The sequence below is a fragment of the Heptranchias perlo genome, chromosome 2 (assembly GCF_035084215.1).
Source record: "Heptranchias perlo isolate sHepPer1 chromosome 2, sHepPer1.hap1, whole genome shotgun sequence".
NCBI lineage: Eukaryota > Metazoa > Chordata > Chondrichthyes > Hexanchiformes > Hexanchidae > Heptranchias > Heptranchias perlo.
This window is the reverse complement of record NC_090326.1, coordinates 26,698,495-26,716,041: the sequence shown is the minus strand read 5'-3', so window position 1 is coordinate 26,716,041 and position 17,547 is coordinate 26,698,495. Positions and strand designations below refer to the sequence as shown.

The 17,547-nt window shown below is 44.4% G+C and overlaps 1 protein-coding gene across 28 annotated transcripts in view; it reads left to right on the top strand.

Annotated features, from left to right (window-relative positions):
- Window positions 1–17,547, top strand: part of LOC137335989 (ice nucleation protein-like) — a 489,293-nt gene that overhangs the window by 450,936 nt on the left and 20,810 nt on the right. Inside the window, exon 8 of one of the 28 annotated variants that reach the window (XR_010966542.1) lies at window positions 13,000–13,295. The exons of the other annotated variants lie outside the window; for them this stretch is intronic. The gene's annotated coding sequence lies outside the window, so the exon portion shown is untranslated. Of the gene's footprint in view, window positions 1–12,999; window positions 13,296–17,547 lie in introns of those variants that run through there. 28 annotated transcript variants of the gene reach the window in all.

The following is a 17,547-nucleotide window of genomic DNA, read 5'->3' as shown; positions in this document are numbered from 1 at the left end:
AAAGAAAACTGCTGAAAATCTGAAATAAAACCAGAAAATCCTGGAAACACCCAACAGGCTACCAGCACCTGACACCACAACAGACCAACGCTCCACTAGGCCTGTGAAACGTCAACCTGCCTTCACTCCGCTCTCCCAATGTGCCAAAAGATCCTCCCTGCACCCCAAGCAACCCCTTCCTCTAAGAAAATGGGAGAGATAGCCTAGTTCTGAAGTTGCTAGTGTTCATATCAAAGGCTGCAGGGTGCCCAAGAGAAAGATAAGATCCTGTTCCTGAAACCTGTGCTGAGTCTGGTTGGAACAATGTTGGCGGTCAAAGGCGGCAAGGTGGGAATGAGAAATGAGTTGAAGTGGTGAGCCAGAAAATGTCTGGATCACACTTAGACACCATAGAGGTGTTTGTTAATGCATTCAATCAATACCTCTACCCATGAAGGAAACGTAGAAGGAACTACAAGGCCGAATATTAATGTTTAAAGCTGTGTCTGGAATTAAAAGAAAAAATGGTTAAAACAGGTCCCTGTATATCCCAACTCACATGTTTTGTTCTATGAATATATGCCAGGTAAATTTCAATATTTATATTATAATATGTGACTTTTGATTTCTTGATAAAATGTTTATTTAGTAAGCAGTCTGCTTATTTGATATTGTAGCTGCCAGTGTTGACCTGGCCTTAATGAAACCACTTGTGTGGCTGAACAAAAATAGTTGCTTTAACCACACTCAAGTTGATTTCTGTGGCTAATTGTTTGTGTAGGTATGTAAGCATAAGAGAGAGGGAGATGCCTGTGTACTAAACAAGGGATAATAAACACAATGCAAAATATCATTGCGGAAACTCCTGGTATCTTTAATCTAATAAAGCAAGTATCTTTAATATACCTGAGCCCATACAGTACTAACCTCTTCCCTGAACACAGCCCAGAAATAAAGAGCAGAGTTCAGTAGCGCAAGTATATGAAAACTATGTTTCCAGTTGTCAGTCTCCACTAAATCGTGATTAGCTTGCATTTAAACTACTCACCTAACCACAGGGGAAGAAGTAATTATGCTCTAGTGGAGTTTTAAATTAATTATCTGTCATTAGTGCTTGTGCCAAGTCCATTATATGGCCATGTAGACAATAATTAAAAAATAGAACCAATTTAGTAAGATAATTTCCTGAATCCACATTGATTAAGTTGGACCAATTTTTCTTTTTTGTTTCCTGAATAAATCAAAAACTTGGCCAAATTCAAGTATTTGCTTGTACATGCACTTGTCCCTTCAAGCGATTAGCAGTGTAGACAGGTTGCCATTTTTCTTCATTCCTTGAACGTGCTACATTATTTTGGCATGGCTCCACATTCTTGGGCTTCTGGTATCAGTGATGGCAAGAGAGTGACCATTCGTGAGGCTTTTAAAAAAAAATGTCTGTCTTAGCATCTGTTGAGTTATCAATGTCTGTGTTGGTTTTGTGGGTATTGAAAGGACCAGTCTCCCTGGGGCTCTGGAGGGGTAGAGAACTGTGGAATCTGTAATCTCTGGCAATTGGATAGGGGCTCGTCCACGTCCTGGAAATCTGACAGGAAGTATCTATCCGCAGTTCTGTTTCTCTGGTGGTGTCTACCCATATGCTTCTTTGTCTAGTTATTGAAGTGTGTCTATTCATGGTATCATTTACCAAGTGGTCTGAGGCAGGGGTATCTCTCCATGGCACATTTACCTCTGGGCGGCATTTTTATATGACGGACTATGGCTATCCTTGTGGCATTTTTTTCTTGGTGGTCTGCTATGAGAGGGCACAATCCACCCATGACACATTTCTGTGGTGGTGGAAGAATCTCTCGCTCTATGATTCTCTCCTCTGGTGATGGGAGGGTCTCTCTCTCTCTCTCTCTATGATTAACTCCTCTGGTGATGGGAGGGTCTCTCTCTCTCTCTCTATGATTCACTCCTCTGGTGATGGGAGGGTCTCTCTCTCTCTCTGTGATTCACTCCTCTGGTGATGTGAGGGTCTCTCTCTCTATGATTCACTCCTCTGGTGATGGGAGGGTCTCTCTCTCTCTGTGATTCACTCCTCTGGTGATGTGAGGGTCTCTCTCTCTATGATTCACTCCTCTGGTGATGCGAGGGTCTCTCTCTCTGTGATTCACTCCTCTGGTGATAGGAGGGTCTCTCTCTCATTCTCTATGATTCACTCCTCTGGTGATGGGAGGGTCTCTCTCTCTCTCTCTATGATTCACTCCTCTGGTGATAGGAGGGTCTCTCTCTATGATTCTCTCCTCTGGTGATGGGAGGGGCTCTCTCTCTCTCTCTATGACTCACTCCTCTGGTGATGGGAGGGTCTCTCTCTCTCTCTCTCTATGATTCACTCCTCTGGTGATGGGAGGGTCTCTCTATGATTCACTCCTCTGGTGATGCGAGGGTCTCTCTCTCTGTGATTCACTCCTCTGGTGATGGGAGGGTCTCTCTCTCTGTGATTCACTCCTCTGGTGATGCGAGGGTCTCTCTCTCTCTCTCTCTATGATTCACTCCTCTGGTGATGGGAGGGTCTCTCTCTCTATGATTCACTCCTCTGGTGATAGGAGGGTCTCTCTCTCTGTGATTCACTCCTCTGGTGATGGGAGGGTCTCTCTCTCTGTGATTCACTCCTCTGGTGATGGGAGGGTCTCTCTCTCTATGATTCACTCCTCTGGTGATAGGAGGGTCTCTCTCTCTGTGATTCACTCCTCTGGTGATGGGAGGGTCTCTCTCTCTGTGATTCACTCCTCTGGTGATGGGAGGGTCTCTCTCTCTGTGATTCACTCCTCTGGTGATGCGAGGGTCTCTCTCTCTCTCTCTCTATGATTCACTCCTCTGGTGATGGGAGGGTCTCTCTATGATTCACTCCTCTGGTGATGCGAGGGTCTCTCTCTCTATGATTCACTCCTCTGGTGATAGGAGGGTCTCTCTCTCTATGATTCACTCCTCTGGTGATGGGAGGGTCTCTCTCTCTGTGATTCACTCCTCTGGTGATAGGAGGATCTTTCTCTCTCTCTATGATTCACTCCTCTGGTGATGGGAGGGTCTCTCTCTCTATGATTCACTCCTCTGGTGATAGGAGGGTCTCTCTCTCTGTGATTCTCTCCTCTGGTGATGGAAGGGTCTCTCTCTCTGTGATTCACTCCTCTGGTGATGCGAGGGTCTCTCTCTCTGTGATTCACTCCTCTGGTGATGGGAGGGTCTCTCTCTCATTCTCTGTGATTCACTCCTCTGGTGATGCGAGGGTCTCTCTCTCTATGATTCACTCCTCTGGTGATGGGAGGGTCTCTCTCTCTCTGTGTTTCACTCCTCTGGTGATGCGAGGGTCTCTCTCTCTATGATTCACTCCTCTGGTGATGGGAGGGTCTCTCTCTCTCTGTGATTCACTCCTCTGGTGATGCGAGGGTCTCTCTCTCTATGATTCACTCCTCTGGTGATAGGAGGGTCTCTCTCTCATTCTCTATGATTCACTCCTCTGGTGATGGGAGGCTCTCTCTCTCTATGATTCACTCCTCTGGTGATGCGAGGGTCTCTCTCTCTCTATGATTCACTCCTCTGGTGATGCGAGGGTCTCTCTCTCTGTGATTCACTCCTCTGGTGATGCGAGGGTCTCTCTCTCTATGATTCACTCCTCTGGTGATGCGAGGGTCTCTCTCTCTATGATTCACTCCTCTGGTGATGCGAGGGTCTCTCTCTCTATGATTCACTCCTCTGGTGATGCGAGGGTCTCTCTCTCTATGATTCACTCCTCTGGTGATGGGAGGGTCTCTCTCTCTGTGATTCACTCCTCTGGTGATGCGAGGGTCTCTCTCTCTATGATTCACTCCTCTGGTGATAGGAGGGTCTCTCTCTCTGTGATTCACTCCTCTGGTGATGGGAGGGTCTCTCTCTCTGTGATTCACTCCTCTGGTGATGCGAGGGTCTCTCTCTCTATGATTCACTCCTCTGGTGATGCGAGGGTCTCTCTCTCTATGATTCATTCCTCTGGTGATGGGAGGGTCTCTCTGTGATTCACTCCTCTGGTGATGCGAGGGTCTCTCTCTCTATGATTCACTCCTCTGGTGATAGGAGGGTCTCTCTCTCTGTGATTCACTCCTCTGGTGATGGGAGGGTCTCTCTCTCTATGATTCACTCCTCTGGTGATGGGAGGGTCTCTCTCTCTGTGATTCACTCCTCTGGTGATGCGAGGGTCTCTCTCTCTATGATTCACTCCTCTGTTGATAGGAGGGTCTCTCTCTCTGTGATTCACTCCTCTGGTGATGGGAGGGTCTCTCTCTCTGTGATTCACTCCTCTGGTGATGCGAGTGTCTCTCTCTCTGTGATTCACTCCTCTGGTGATGGGAGGGTCTCTCTCTCTGTGATTCACTCCTCTGGTGATGGGAGGGTCTCTCTCTCATTCTCTGTGATTCACTCCTCTGGTGATGCGAGGGTCTCTCTCTCTATGATTCACTCCTCTGGTGATGGGAGGGTCTCTCTCTCTGTGATTCACTCCTCTGGTGATGGGGGTGCATTATTCATGTCATCTGGATCTTAACTCTGTGGTGATATTGGACTCATCAACCAGAACTACAGTACCCCTGAGCATGTGAGATTAATATTACTGGGCACCAAGTAAACCTGTAACGCTGGTTTGAGGATGCGACACAGAAACAGATATGCTGGTTCCTTTGTACAACTTTTAATTTTTCTCCTTTTTTTTCTCATCTAAAATTCCAGTTGCCATACATCTTGGCAGAGAGGACATACGAGCATACAAAATTTGCAGGCAGGAAAAGATCAGCTGGTCCATCAAACCTGCCCCACACTCATGATGGCTGGAGCATTATGACTAAAGACGTCTTTCCTCCCTCCCTCCCGACCCCAACACAGCCATGTGATCTCTCCTGGGAGAGGCAAAAAAAGAGAAAAAAACCCAGGACCAAAAAAGGAAAAAATACTCCAGTAAATCCCTCTCCGACCCCCTCAGGTGATCAATACCAGTCCAGCCTGGTGCCTATTTTTCCTCTTCTCAGCACTGCGGCTGAAATCGTGACATCAGTGGACTAATGGGTGGGAGGGAGATATCAAATTTGTGTGCCACCGCATTGGGGCAGCACACAGTGTTTCACTGCACTTCGATCTCAGTCAATACTCTTGGGCTCAATCAACTTTCCAATCCAAAATCCGCCAGTGTAACAGATCAAAATGGAATTGGACTCAGTCTGAGTTTAGATTGCACCTTGAAATGGAAAACTTGTATCACTAAGCAGAAAGAGGATCTTTAAGAAGTCACCATTCTATCGCTGCACAGTGTACCTTGCACCCAATTGAGAGGGTTTACATTTCACAATCTATTCTCAGACCTTCCTTTTGAGGAGTTGGCCCTGAGTACGCACACCTAACCATGCCCTTGGCACTAAGTGTTTTGAAGTTGATGATTTTACAGACTGCGAGAGTACCATAATGATCCAGCATCTGGGGGATGCTTTGAAATAGGCCAAGATGATGAGCAGAAGAAGAAATAATACACATTTTAAAATGCAGCCCGTGCAGACAAACGCAGCCAGGCCAATTCACTCATGAACAGCGTGCTTGGAAACTGATTGAAGAGACCAAGTAAACCTCAGGCCGCAGGCTTGCTGAAACTGGCTGACGATTGCTCAGTCTATGAGCTCAGCATGCTTGAGCCTTTTTCCAAAACTAAGTGTTCAGTTCAGACCCTGGTTTCACTATATTATGTGCCACAGAAGAGATTCTTATCCTTCCGAACTTCAAATAAACAGGCTCCCAACCCTTAGGAATAGAAAGTTGTTCCTAGTTTTTTCACCCATTTCCCTTTTCATCAATTAAGCCCCGAACCAACAGCCTGTAGTTTGTATACGTGAAATGGTTCTAAACATCATTATTGTGAATAATCCCCATTGCTGCTGCCCAAATGCATTTTTGGATCTCTCCCTCCAAATTAGTCCCATATCTGTGTCCTCTCTGGCAGAAATTGCTAAATAACATTGACTGCTAATTGGAATAGTATCAAACGACACCAAAGCACAATATAATCATGAGTGTATATTTGGTGAGATCAGTTAAATCACTCCCATGCTTTAGTTCCTTTTTGCTAAAGCACATTAAATTCATGCTTTGGAACAATTGATAAATATTCTGCTTCAGAAGAAAGAAAGAACTTGCATTTATATAGCACTTTTCACAACCTCAGGACGTCCCCAAGCCAAAAAAGTACTTTTGAACTGTTGTACAAACAGCAATGTGAGAATGACCAGAGAATCTGTTTTAGTGATGTTGGTTGAGGGATAACTCCTCTGCTCTTCTTCAAAATAGTGTTGTGGGATCTTTTATGTTCACCTGAGAAGGCAGATGGGGCCTCAGTTTAGTGTCTCATCCTCTACTGCACTGGAGTGTCAGCCTAAACATCGTGCTCAAGTTTCTGGAGTGGGATTTGAATCCACAACCTTCTGACTCAGAGGTAAGACTGATACCTCTGAGCCACGGCTACCACTGAAACTGTGAGGAAATATATTTGCACTTAAGAGATTGCATCAAAAGCTTTCCCTCACTACATCCAAACATAGGCCCTGAAATTCCATGGGACTACCAATGTCCTCCCGGCATAACTAAGGTCATTTTCACCATTTATCTGGGGTTTCCAGAGTTGTGGCCGGAGACCAGTGGTGGCCCTGGAGAATTTCAGGGCCATAGGGTTTAGACTTTTGCATGCTCCCTTCACCAATGGCTCAGTTGGCTAAGTCAGTGAGTAGCTGAACTATACCAGATTGGGTAAAACCCCAGGATCTAATCCCTGGTCAGACAAGGGTGCTAGAATTAGCCTCAGCCCCCATGGGTTAGCAAGAGTGACAAATTGGCTGGAGTGCCCACTCCTGAGCTCTATCCATCAGCCCAGCTTAAGAGGTGCACATGTGTGCCAAGTGAGGGCAAGATTGAACTCAGCTGTAATGCCTCCTGTAATCAAATAGTTTGCTGGCACTTGCAGTCTGGCTTTGCACGTGAATGACAAGTCACTTAGGCAACTTGCTGGAGGGTGCTGTAGAACAGGAAGGGAGTCAATGCCTTCAAGAAAGGGGGAAAATCAGTGGGGAAAGAGGGAAGAAAAATTCTGGGTAAAAGTTGATTTGGGATTTGTGTCTGAAAAATGGGGCTTTTTTTTCCTATTTTTAAAATGATAGGTGAGAGGGTTTTTTTTTTATCCAAACCATAATCTCATAATTAAACGTAATAATATCCTGGAACAAATAATGTAAAATGTCTCTCCGCCTCTCAGTGTGAATGTGTGTAATATATATATATGTGTGTGTATATATATATATATATATATATGTATATAGATATAAGCATGTTTATATATGTGTATATGTATGTTTGTATATATGTGGGTGTGTATATATTATATTACATATGAATAAAGAAACATTTTTTGAGGGGCATTTTCCTTACTGCTAACTGCATTCAATACCTGCTGCTGCCAGGTATATTCAGTAAGGAAAACAAATTATACAGAAAAATGTGCTCACTTTGCTCAGATTCCTCGCACTCAACTTGGCTACAAATCTCCATTCATTGTGATGGGGGCAGAGGGAGTGCTGAAGCCCTGTGTCAGGTCATGTTTATACTGAGTGTCGGTATCTTAATCCAGGCTCAGTAAGTGAACCTGCGTGGGTAGATCGAGTGCAGCTGCCCCTCTTTGTGCCACGGGCACTAATCAGGGCTGCTCCATGGACGTCCTTTTGATTTTTTGACGGCTGAACATTCCCATTCACAAGGGCCGCACTGCACCCCATATCAGGTGATGCTTGTATCCGTACATGTGAGGCGCTGTGTTGTATGTGTGTGTGTTGTGTGTGCATGCATGTGGTGTGTGAATGTGTGCATATGTGCGTGTGTGCACGTGCCTGAGTGTGCACAGTATTTTAATTTGTGATTTCTCTTTAGTTCAATGCAGGAGGTGGAATGAATGGTGGCTAAGAATCTCTTGAGGAACCAGATGAGTGTTCAGATCTGCCTCTAAGTTAAATTAGGATAAAACTTACCCCCCCCAGAATTGGGTTTACTTGCAGCTGAGACATATTCAGAGAGTAGAAATTAAGAAATTAACAGTCAAAGACAAAAGAAGGCCACTCAGCCCATCTAAACTCTTCTTTCCAATACTCGTTCTCCCAGCCAAGCATCCAACTGGATTCTGAATGTCCTGAATATTTTTGATTCCTTTAGCTTACCTGGCAGATTATTATAAAGATTTGAGAAAGGAGAGCTCTTCTAATATCTGTTTTAAATTTACTTTTAATTAATTTAAATTGATTTCCCCTAGTGCTACTGGCTTGATGTTATCTTATCTATAACATTTCATACTTTATTTAACTCAGAGACACCCCTCCCCCCACCCCATACTTTCTCTGCAGACTGTGGAACATAAATTTCTCCAACCTTCCCTCAAAGCTCATCCCCTTTACACTTAAGATCATTTTGTTGCTCTTTCATGAACCATTTCCCATGCATGCACATTCTTTTTAAAGTGTGATCAAAACTGAACACGGTACTCTTAGGGTTGCCAACTCTCCAGGATTACCCTGGAGTCTCCAGGAATTAAAAATTAACCTCCAGGACACTGCTGCGAGCAAACTGGGAGAAAAATCATAGTGGCATTAAAAAAAATTGTTTTTTTTTAATTTTCTTTGATCACTTCTGTTTATTAGTTATAAAAATATCAGATATGGAGAAAAAAGTCTGTTATATATGTTTCTTTCCTCCAACGTTCAAGAGTGGGAACACTGGGTGACCTTTTCCCCTTTCTTGTCCAATTGCAATGGCCCAGGGCAGGAAATACCAGGGCTGCTCCTGTCCAGTGGCAGTGCAGAGAGGACGGTCAGGAAAATCGGCCTCATCGCGTTTGAAGTTCTCAAAAGCGAGTTCTTTTAGCTGCCCCTAATGGCTCAGAGTGTAAATGCACTGGCCAGTGTTGCACCAGCCTATACACACTAGGAAAGTCCCAGGTTCAATCCCTAGTCCATGCTCAGTTAAGTCGTCTCAGCCAGAGTGGTGGGAGGGGGCATTAGGTTTGGCCTCAGTGTCCTTGTGTTAGGCAGGGGAAATGTCAATCATGAGGGTTTCCATTCCAGATCACTGTCCAGTAACCCCTACTGGAAAGTGTGTGTGTGTGTGTGTGTGTGTGTATGTTGGTGAGGATAAGATCACCAACAACTTGTATTTATCTAACGCCTTTAACGTAGAAAAACATCGCAAGGTGCTTCACTGAGGTGTAATCAGGCAAAAAATGGATGTTAAGCCAAAGAGGGAGATATTAGGAGGCGTGAGCAAAAACTTGGTCATAGAGGTGGGTTTTAAGGAGGGTCTTAAGGGAGATGGAGGGATTTAGTGGGAATGCCAGAGTTTAGGGCCGAGACAGCTGATGGCAGAAGGGAGTGGGGACGCATAAGAGCCCAGAGTCGGAGGAACGCAAGTGACTCAGAGGGTTGTAGGACTGGCGACGGTTACAGAGATAGGAAGGGGGCAAGGCCATTAGGGGATTTAAATAAAAGGATGAGAATTTTTAATTTGAGGCGTTGGGGAACTGGGAGCCAAGGTAGGTCATGGAGTACCGGGGTGATGGATGAGCGGGAGCTGGTGTGTCATATGATACGGGCAGCAGGGTTTTGGATGAGCTGAGGTTTATTGAAGGTGGAGGATGGGAAGCTGGCTAGGGAGAGCATTGGAATAGTTGAGTCTGCCTTCAGGAGCACAGGGGAGAAAATCTGAGGATAAAAGCCAAATGGACCTTTTCCAAGGATGATAATTTATGTTGGTTACATCCTCCGGACCCAACCCACATGTGCTGATTTTGGATGTTATCTTGTATGTGTACATATATATATAAAACAGATTTAATTGAGCTACCTCTGCTATTGAACTTTCTCCTCTCAATGTAAAAATGCGCTGATGCAATGAAACAATACCCCGCCAGGCTGCCCCGTCCTGTATCCTGCAACACTAAAAATTTTCAGGATGGTGAAGAACTGGTGTGAACTTGTGGCACACGAGGGAAAAAAGATTCAGCTGTGTCGTGATTAGCCAGGTAACCAATTTCTTGGCCAAGATCTAGGGGGTAGATTTAAACATTATTCCCCAAGGCCCCACTGAACTGAAATAGATGTCATGCAAATGGCTGCTTTATGGGATAAATCTTGTGGATCCAGGTAACACCAGGCCTACACATTTTCATTCGCTTTCTGGCTCTGTTTTCAGTTTCTAAATGTAAACAATCTTACAACACCAAGTTATAGTTCAACAATTTTATTTGAAAATCACAAGCTTTCGGAGGCTTCCTCCTTCGTCAGGTGAATGTCAGGATTTCCTGACATTCACCTGACGAAGGAGGAAGCCTCTGAAAGCTTGTGATTTCCACATTCACCTGAGGAAGGAGGAAGCCTCCGAAAGCTTGTGAATTTCAAATAAAATTGCTGGACTATAACTTGGTGTTGTAAAATTGTTTACAATTGTTTAGAAAAGGAAGTGTTGATTACAGCGGAAAGTGTGTATGAAAACCCTACTCTAGCTGGCGACATGCAGCAGATCCCGTGGGATCCTTTGCATTAGATTAAAGTCATTTTATTAAAAAGAAACCCTCCATTTTAAATGCACCTCATTGGAAGAAGGCTCAAGAAAGTTGTAATGGACAAGAGCGTTTTGTTTTATTCATTCTCTGGATGTGGGCATCACTGGTACGGCCAGCATTTATTGCCCTGAGATGGTGGTGGTGGGCAATCCTTTGAACCACTGCACTCCTGCTCCTCCTGGCTTCATATTCAGGTCGGTATATTTTAAAATTTTATCTTGTTGCTGAAGGCCTGCAGCGGTCCCTTTAAGGACTGCCTGTTAGGCCGCATGTGGACCTGGTTTTGCTGAGTGCAGCCGGTGCTGGCTGCCTCAGGGCAAACCAATCTTGCACTGAGGTCTTCAAACAGGCGATTGGCCTCTTATTTGAATGTGCAAAGGGCCTAACACCTGTTTCGGGTGTGGGCAGTCCAAACCAATTTATTGGCCGTTATGGGCGCTGCTTGGCCAAATTTCTAGACCATCATCTCCAAGTACAGCCAGAAAAAGTTTAACTCAATAAAATGTCCATAAATCCCCTGTTCACCATAATGATTTTTGCAGCAAATAGAATAATCCATTTCATTGACTTTCTTTCTTGTCAACATATCTTCATGATGAGCGCTGACAAAAAGAGTGACACATGGTGTTGGCCACCCATTGACAACAGTGTAAAGCAGGCGATGCACACATTGTGGAATATTACGTTGCAATATCCAGTACCTCCCGGAAGGAGGGTCCTGATAACATTGACCTTCAATTCATGGATAACAAAGGCAGTACATTGCTGGTCTCCCAAAAAGAAGGCCCCAGGTTTGAGCTGAACTCGTGTTGTCAAGGATGGAATGTGTTGTATCAATGGACATTTGGGCGAGCAGACGGCAGTTAATGTAATTCATTACAGTGGGTTGTTGCAACTCAGATGGGCAGGCAGAGAAGAAGCTGCCATAGTTCACCACCTGGTCCCCTTTAAGCCCACATAGAGCGCCATCTATGATAGGTGAGGTCCGCATCTTCTCCCCCTAGCCACATGGCAACGCGTGGTACCTCTCAGATAAAACTCCCCACAATTCACACTGCTGTGGTTGTGAGTTCAGTCCCACCTTCACCTTGCACTCCATCACATTTAATTAATTCTCAGATGCAGAGCCATATAAACATAAGAAATCACGCAATGTGACGTCAAAATCCTTCCCCATTGCAGACGCACTTGCTGTCAACTCAATGCGTTATAAGTCATGGAGGAGCCGCTGTCTATGTGCACTCTCTTTGCCAGCCGTGGCTCAGTGGGTAGCACTCTCACCTCTGAGTTAGAACGTCGTGGGTTCAAGCCGCACTCCAGAGACTTGAGCACAAAATCTGTGCTGACACTCCCAGTCCAGTACTGAGGGAGTGCTGCACTGTCGGAGTTACCGTCTTTCAGATGAGAAGTTAAACCAAGGCCTGCCCTCTCAGGTGGACGTAAGTGATCCGACGGCAATATTCCGAAGTTCTCCCCGGTGTCCTGGCCATAATATTTATCCCTCAACCAGCATCACTAAAAAAAATAGATTATCAGGTCATTTATCTCATTGCTGTTTGTGGGACCTTGCTGTGTGCAAATTGGCTGCCTTTGCTTCCTCCATAAACAACAGTGACTACACTTCAAAAAAAGTACTTCATTGGCTGTAAAGTGCTTTGGGATGTCCTGAGTCCTTTCTTTGGAACTGACAAGAGAATTGGTATCAGGCAACACCACTGACTCCCAGCACAATAAACAAAAAAGAGAACTGGGAAATAAACTGAGAAACACAGCAACTGGCTTCTTGAGTGAGCAAGGCTCAATGGCACCATCTAAGGGATTCTGCAGCGTTTGATAATTTTGCAGACGAATGACCAACCTTTCGATTTCTGCTCCGTTTTCTGTGTGGAATATTACTCCTACCCTGCGAGCAGGATGTGCTTTGATACAATCAGCAGACGTCCCCATTCCCTCACCCCAGCCGTCTAGTCTGAGGGTGACTGGTTGCAAGTGATGTTTGTGATTGTGATGGTGACATATGGAAAAGCACGGTGAGTATACGCAATGGGACAACGCATTCCTGTCCAAACGGTAATGGAGACAGACCGTGCAAAAATATCTACATGTTTCAGTTGAAACACGGAGAGCGACATGGACGTGTGCTGCTGTGTTGTTTCCAAGGTACAATCACGACAAAAACCAAAAGAAAGAAGAAAAGACTTACATTTATGTAGTGGCTTTCACTATCTCAGGACATCCTAAAGTGGTTCACAACTAAGGAAGTACTTTTGAAATGTAGTCACTGTTGTAATGTAGGAAATATGGCAGCCAATTTGCACACAACAAAATCCCACAATCAGCAATGTGATAATGACCAGATAATCTGTTTTTTTCAGTGATGTTGGTTGAAGGATAAATATTGGCCAGGACACCAAGGAGATCCCCCCTGCTCTTCTTCAAAATAGTGCCATGGGCTCTTTAACATCCATCTGAGAGGGCAGACGTTTAACATCTCATCTGAAAAATGGCACCCCTGACAATGCAGCACTACAAGTATCAGCCTAGATTATGTGTTCAAGTCTCTAGAGTGGGACTATGAATCCCCAACCATCTGATTCAGAGGCAACAGTGTTACCAACTGAGCCATGACTGCCACCTAACCACATGCCAGACTCAGTGTGACAATAAGTCCTTGCCCCAATGTTTGCTTGATCTGGATGTAATGCAGTGCATTGAGCTTTTCACTGTTGATCTCAGAAGAATTAAACTAAATAGTTGACTATTTGAAGACTATTCTTTGATCAATTTTAAATATTTCTCCTAAGGCACCGTTGCGATACCTAGTTTCTATTGTGCCGCGCCCCATTAAGCTGCAGAACATAATCACTGACAGCTCAGAAGCACGCAGATGTTTACTGTACCTGTGCAGCACAGGTGGGATCTCGTTATAGACCGAGGGGCTCAGGTTACCGAGGAGAGAATTTCAACTGTTAAAAACCAGACTGACTACTTCTTCCTAGAGAAGAAAAGAACTTCAATCAGAATTTACATGTCCTCAGGACATCCCAAAGTGCTTCACAGCCAGTGAAGAGAAAAAGAATGACTTGTATTCATATAACGTCTTTCACGACCTTCCGACTCAGCGATGAGAGTGCTACCACTGAGCCACAGTTGCCACCTAACCACATGTGAGACACAGCGTTACAACAGCTCCTTGTCCCAATGTTAGCCTGGTCCAGATGTTGTGCAGCGCATTGACCGTTTCACTCGTGGGATTGTTGTTGGCCCTTGAATTGAAGCAGCCATGTAGGATCATGTGATCTGGGCCCAAGGCCTATTGTTTTGGCAGGCAAACAAACTTAATGAGCAACAAAACATGAAAGTAATACAAGATGTAGTGTAATGGTAGGAAAATATGCTATCTAAACATTCATATTTGTCAAGTTCTGTCAAAAGTCTTCCAGCAGCACACACATAAACTGGGGAAATTTGGGTTAACGCACTATTCGAAGACAAGCAGGGGAGTTCTCCCCGGTGTCCTGGCCAACATTTATCCTTCAACCAACATCTAAAACAGATTATCTGGTCATCATCTCAATGCTGTTTGTGGGACCTTGCAGTGTGCAAATTGCCGCCGTGCTTCCTACATTACAACAGTGACTACATTGAGGGAGCGCTGCACTGTCGACAGTGCTGTGTTTCGAATGAGACGTTAAACCGAGGCCCCGTCTGCCCTCTCAGGTGGACATAAAAGATCCCATGGCACTGTTTGAAGAAGAGCAGGGGAGTTCTCCCTGGTGTCCTGGCCAACATTTATCCCTCAACAAACATCACTAAAATCGATTACCCGGTCATTTATTTCATTGCTGTTTGTGGGATCTTGCAGTGCACAAATTTGCTTCCGTGTTTCCTTCATTCCACAGTGAGTGCACTTCAAAACAAAAGTACTTCATTGGCTGTAAAGTGCTTTGGGATATTGTGATGTCGTGAAAGGCGTTAAATAAATGTTTGTTCTTTCTTTAACTCGACCAGAAACCCTATGCAATAGTGAACTGACCCCCACTCTCTAAATAAAATATAAAACATACAATTTCTTGCAGTCTTTGATATTTAGGTAAAATACATCGCCAATGTCCGTGTGGTCAAACAGAACAGCTATATTTAGGAATACAACTATTCTGATTCACTTGTTAAAAGTCCATAAGGTATCCAAATGAATAAAAAGCTAAGATTGTTACAGTTGACAGAAGAATCATATAAAATAATACAAGGAAACTGTAAACACTATGACAATTTGACTACATTTTTTGAATGAACAAGATATGACCTAAACCAAACTGCAGACGACCCTCTTTAAAACAGTCCATGATGTAAAGAGCTTTCAGATTCAAATTGCAGACATTTGAATTGTTTATAAGAGTAGTTCCAGTTTACAGGACTTGTGTCTCTGGCAGTTGTAAAACTTCTTTTTAAACTTGAATTATTGCCCCGGTCTTCTGTTTAACAAATGCAGTGTGTTTAACTCTGTGTGTTAATATTGTTATAATGGATACAGGACTGAGTTTGGTGAAGTATAATACAATGGGGGTAGTTTTCACTTGGCTTCATAGAAGCATACAGCACAGGAGGAGGCCATTCGGCCTATCGTGTCTGCACAACTCACAACTCACTGTGTAAAAACATTTTTCCTAATCTCCTCTCTGGTCCTTTTGCCAGTTACCTTAAATCTGTGTCCTCCGGTTACCGACCCTCCTGCCAGTGGAAACAGTTTCTCCTTATTTACTCTATCAAAACCCTTTCACTTCAATAGAAATGAAAATCGGGAGAGATGTATAGCAGGCAGCTGATCCGATATTGTTTTAAGTCAAAATTACCCCCAACAGATGTCTTATCCCGGATCTCTCCGGATTGTCCGGATCTCTCCCGGATTGTCGATTGATCTCCCGATTGCTGCTGGAGACCCAGGAGTAAAGTACTTTGAATGCGCGGTTCCCGCCCCCACATGCCTCCGCAGGCCGCACTCTCAATTCCTGGCACCTGCCCCATCAAAAGAAAGAAGAAGAAAACTCCTTTCACAGCCCTGATGTTGTCTCTGCTGCTGATGAAAATTCTGATGAAAACCCCTCTAATCTCATAAGGTGCACACGGAACCAGGGCTAAACTGATAAAAGATAAGTTCAGCACAAATGTCAGGGAGCATCTCTTCATGCAATGAGTAACATCTGGAATGGTGTTCCAGGTAGGATAAGTTGAATTCAAGAGGCAGTTAGATACTGTAATTTTGTTTCATTCATTCTGGCGATATGGGTGTTGCTGGGAAGGCCAGCCAGCATTTATTGCCCATCCCTAGTTGCCCTTGAGAAGGTGGTGATGAGTCGCCTTCTTGAACCACTGCAGTCCGTGTGGTGAAGGTTCTCCCACAATGCTGCTAGTTAGGCTAAGCTAAGTGTTCTACCCACCTATACCTGAGAATTGCAAATGGGGTACTTCAATCCCCCAGTGTAGGACCCTGAGATGCTTTTCTAAGCAGCCTTGGAACATAGGAACAGGAGTAGGCCATTCAGCCCCTTGAGCCTGTTCCGCCATTCAATTAGATTATGGCTGATCTGTATCTTAACTCCATTTACCCGCCTTGGTTCCGTAACCCTTAATACCCTTGCTTAACAAAATTCTATCAATCTCAGTTTTGAAATTTTCAATTGACCCCCAGCCTCAACAGGTTTTTGGGGGAAAGAATTCCAGATTTCCACTACCCTTTGTGTGAAGAAGTGTTTTCTGACATCACTCCTGAAAAGCTCAGCTCTAATTTTAAAATTATGCCCCCTTGTTCTGGACTCCCCCATCAGAAAAAATAGTTTCTGTCTATCCCGTCACACCTTTGGTCACCAAGGCTAAGGTGCTGCACCCCCGCCCCCCACCCCCAGTTTCCCCGGCTTACCGCCCGTTTTTCAGGTGAGAAATGGATGGGCATAGGTTGAAAGTCATACCCTTCCTCTCTCCCTAGCCCTGTAGACACTGATATCAATTGTAGAGCCACAGCACTTCCCCAGCTGAGATGAGTTCGCCCAATATGGACCAGAATAAAATGGCGCAGAGCGTGCTTTTTTGAAATGGGCGTGCAGGGAGCACAAGGATCTCGTGTATCTATGTTCTTCGAAGAGTTAAAGGGGCATCGATAACGTTGAAAAACCATTGACGACATTTTTATGGTGTTTGTTTATACACAACGTGAATCGCATCCTCCATGTTCTGAAGTCACCCTCTTCATAGGAAAAAAAACCGACAACTGCTGCAACGGGGACATCCCCAAATCCCAGCGCTGTGACTTTTCAGAAGAGTTAATTGCAAGCTGCTCCCAAGAACTGGGCCTGCCCTGAGAAAAAGACGCATTGCCCTTTTAAATTACTAATTGGTTTCAGCTTTTGGAAATATTACAGTCAGTTTAACCTCAGTGGTGGGGAAACTTTTAGAAATGATAATCCAGGACAAAATTAAGTCACTTGGACAAGTTTGGATTAATTAAGGAAAGCAAGCATGGATTTGGTAAAGGCAAATCGCGTTTAACTAACTTGATTGAGTTTTTTAATGAGGTAACAGAGAGGGTTGATAAGGGCAATGCGGTTGATGTGGTGCATATGGACTTCCAAAAGGCGTTTGATAAAGTGCCACATAATAGGCTTATCATCAAAGTTGAAGCCCATGAAATAAAGGGGCAGTGGCAGCATGGATACGAAATTGGCTAAGTGATGGGAAACAGAAAGTAGTGGTGAACAGTTATTTTTCGGACTGGAGGGAGGTATACAGTGGTGCTTTATCGATATATATTAATGACTTGGACTTGGGTGTACATGGCACAATTTCAAAATTTGCAGATGTCACAAAACTTGGAAGTGTAGTGAATAGTGAGGAGGATAGTGATAGTTTTCAAGAGGACATAGACAGGC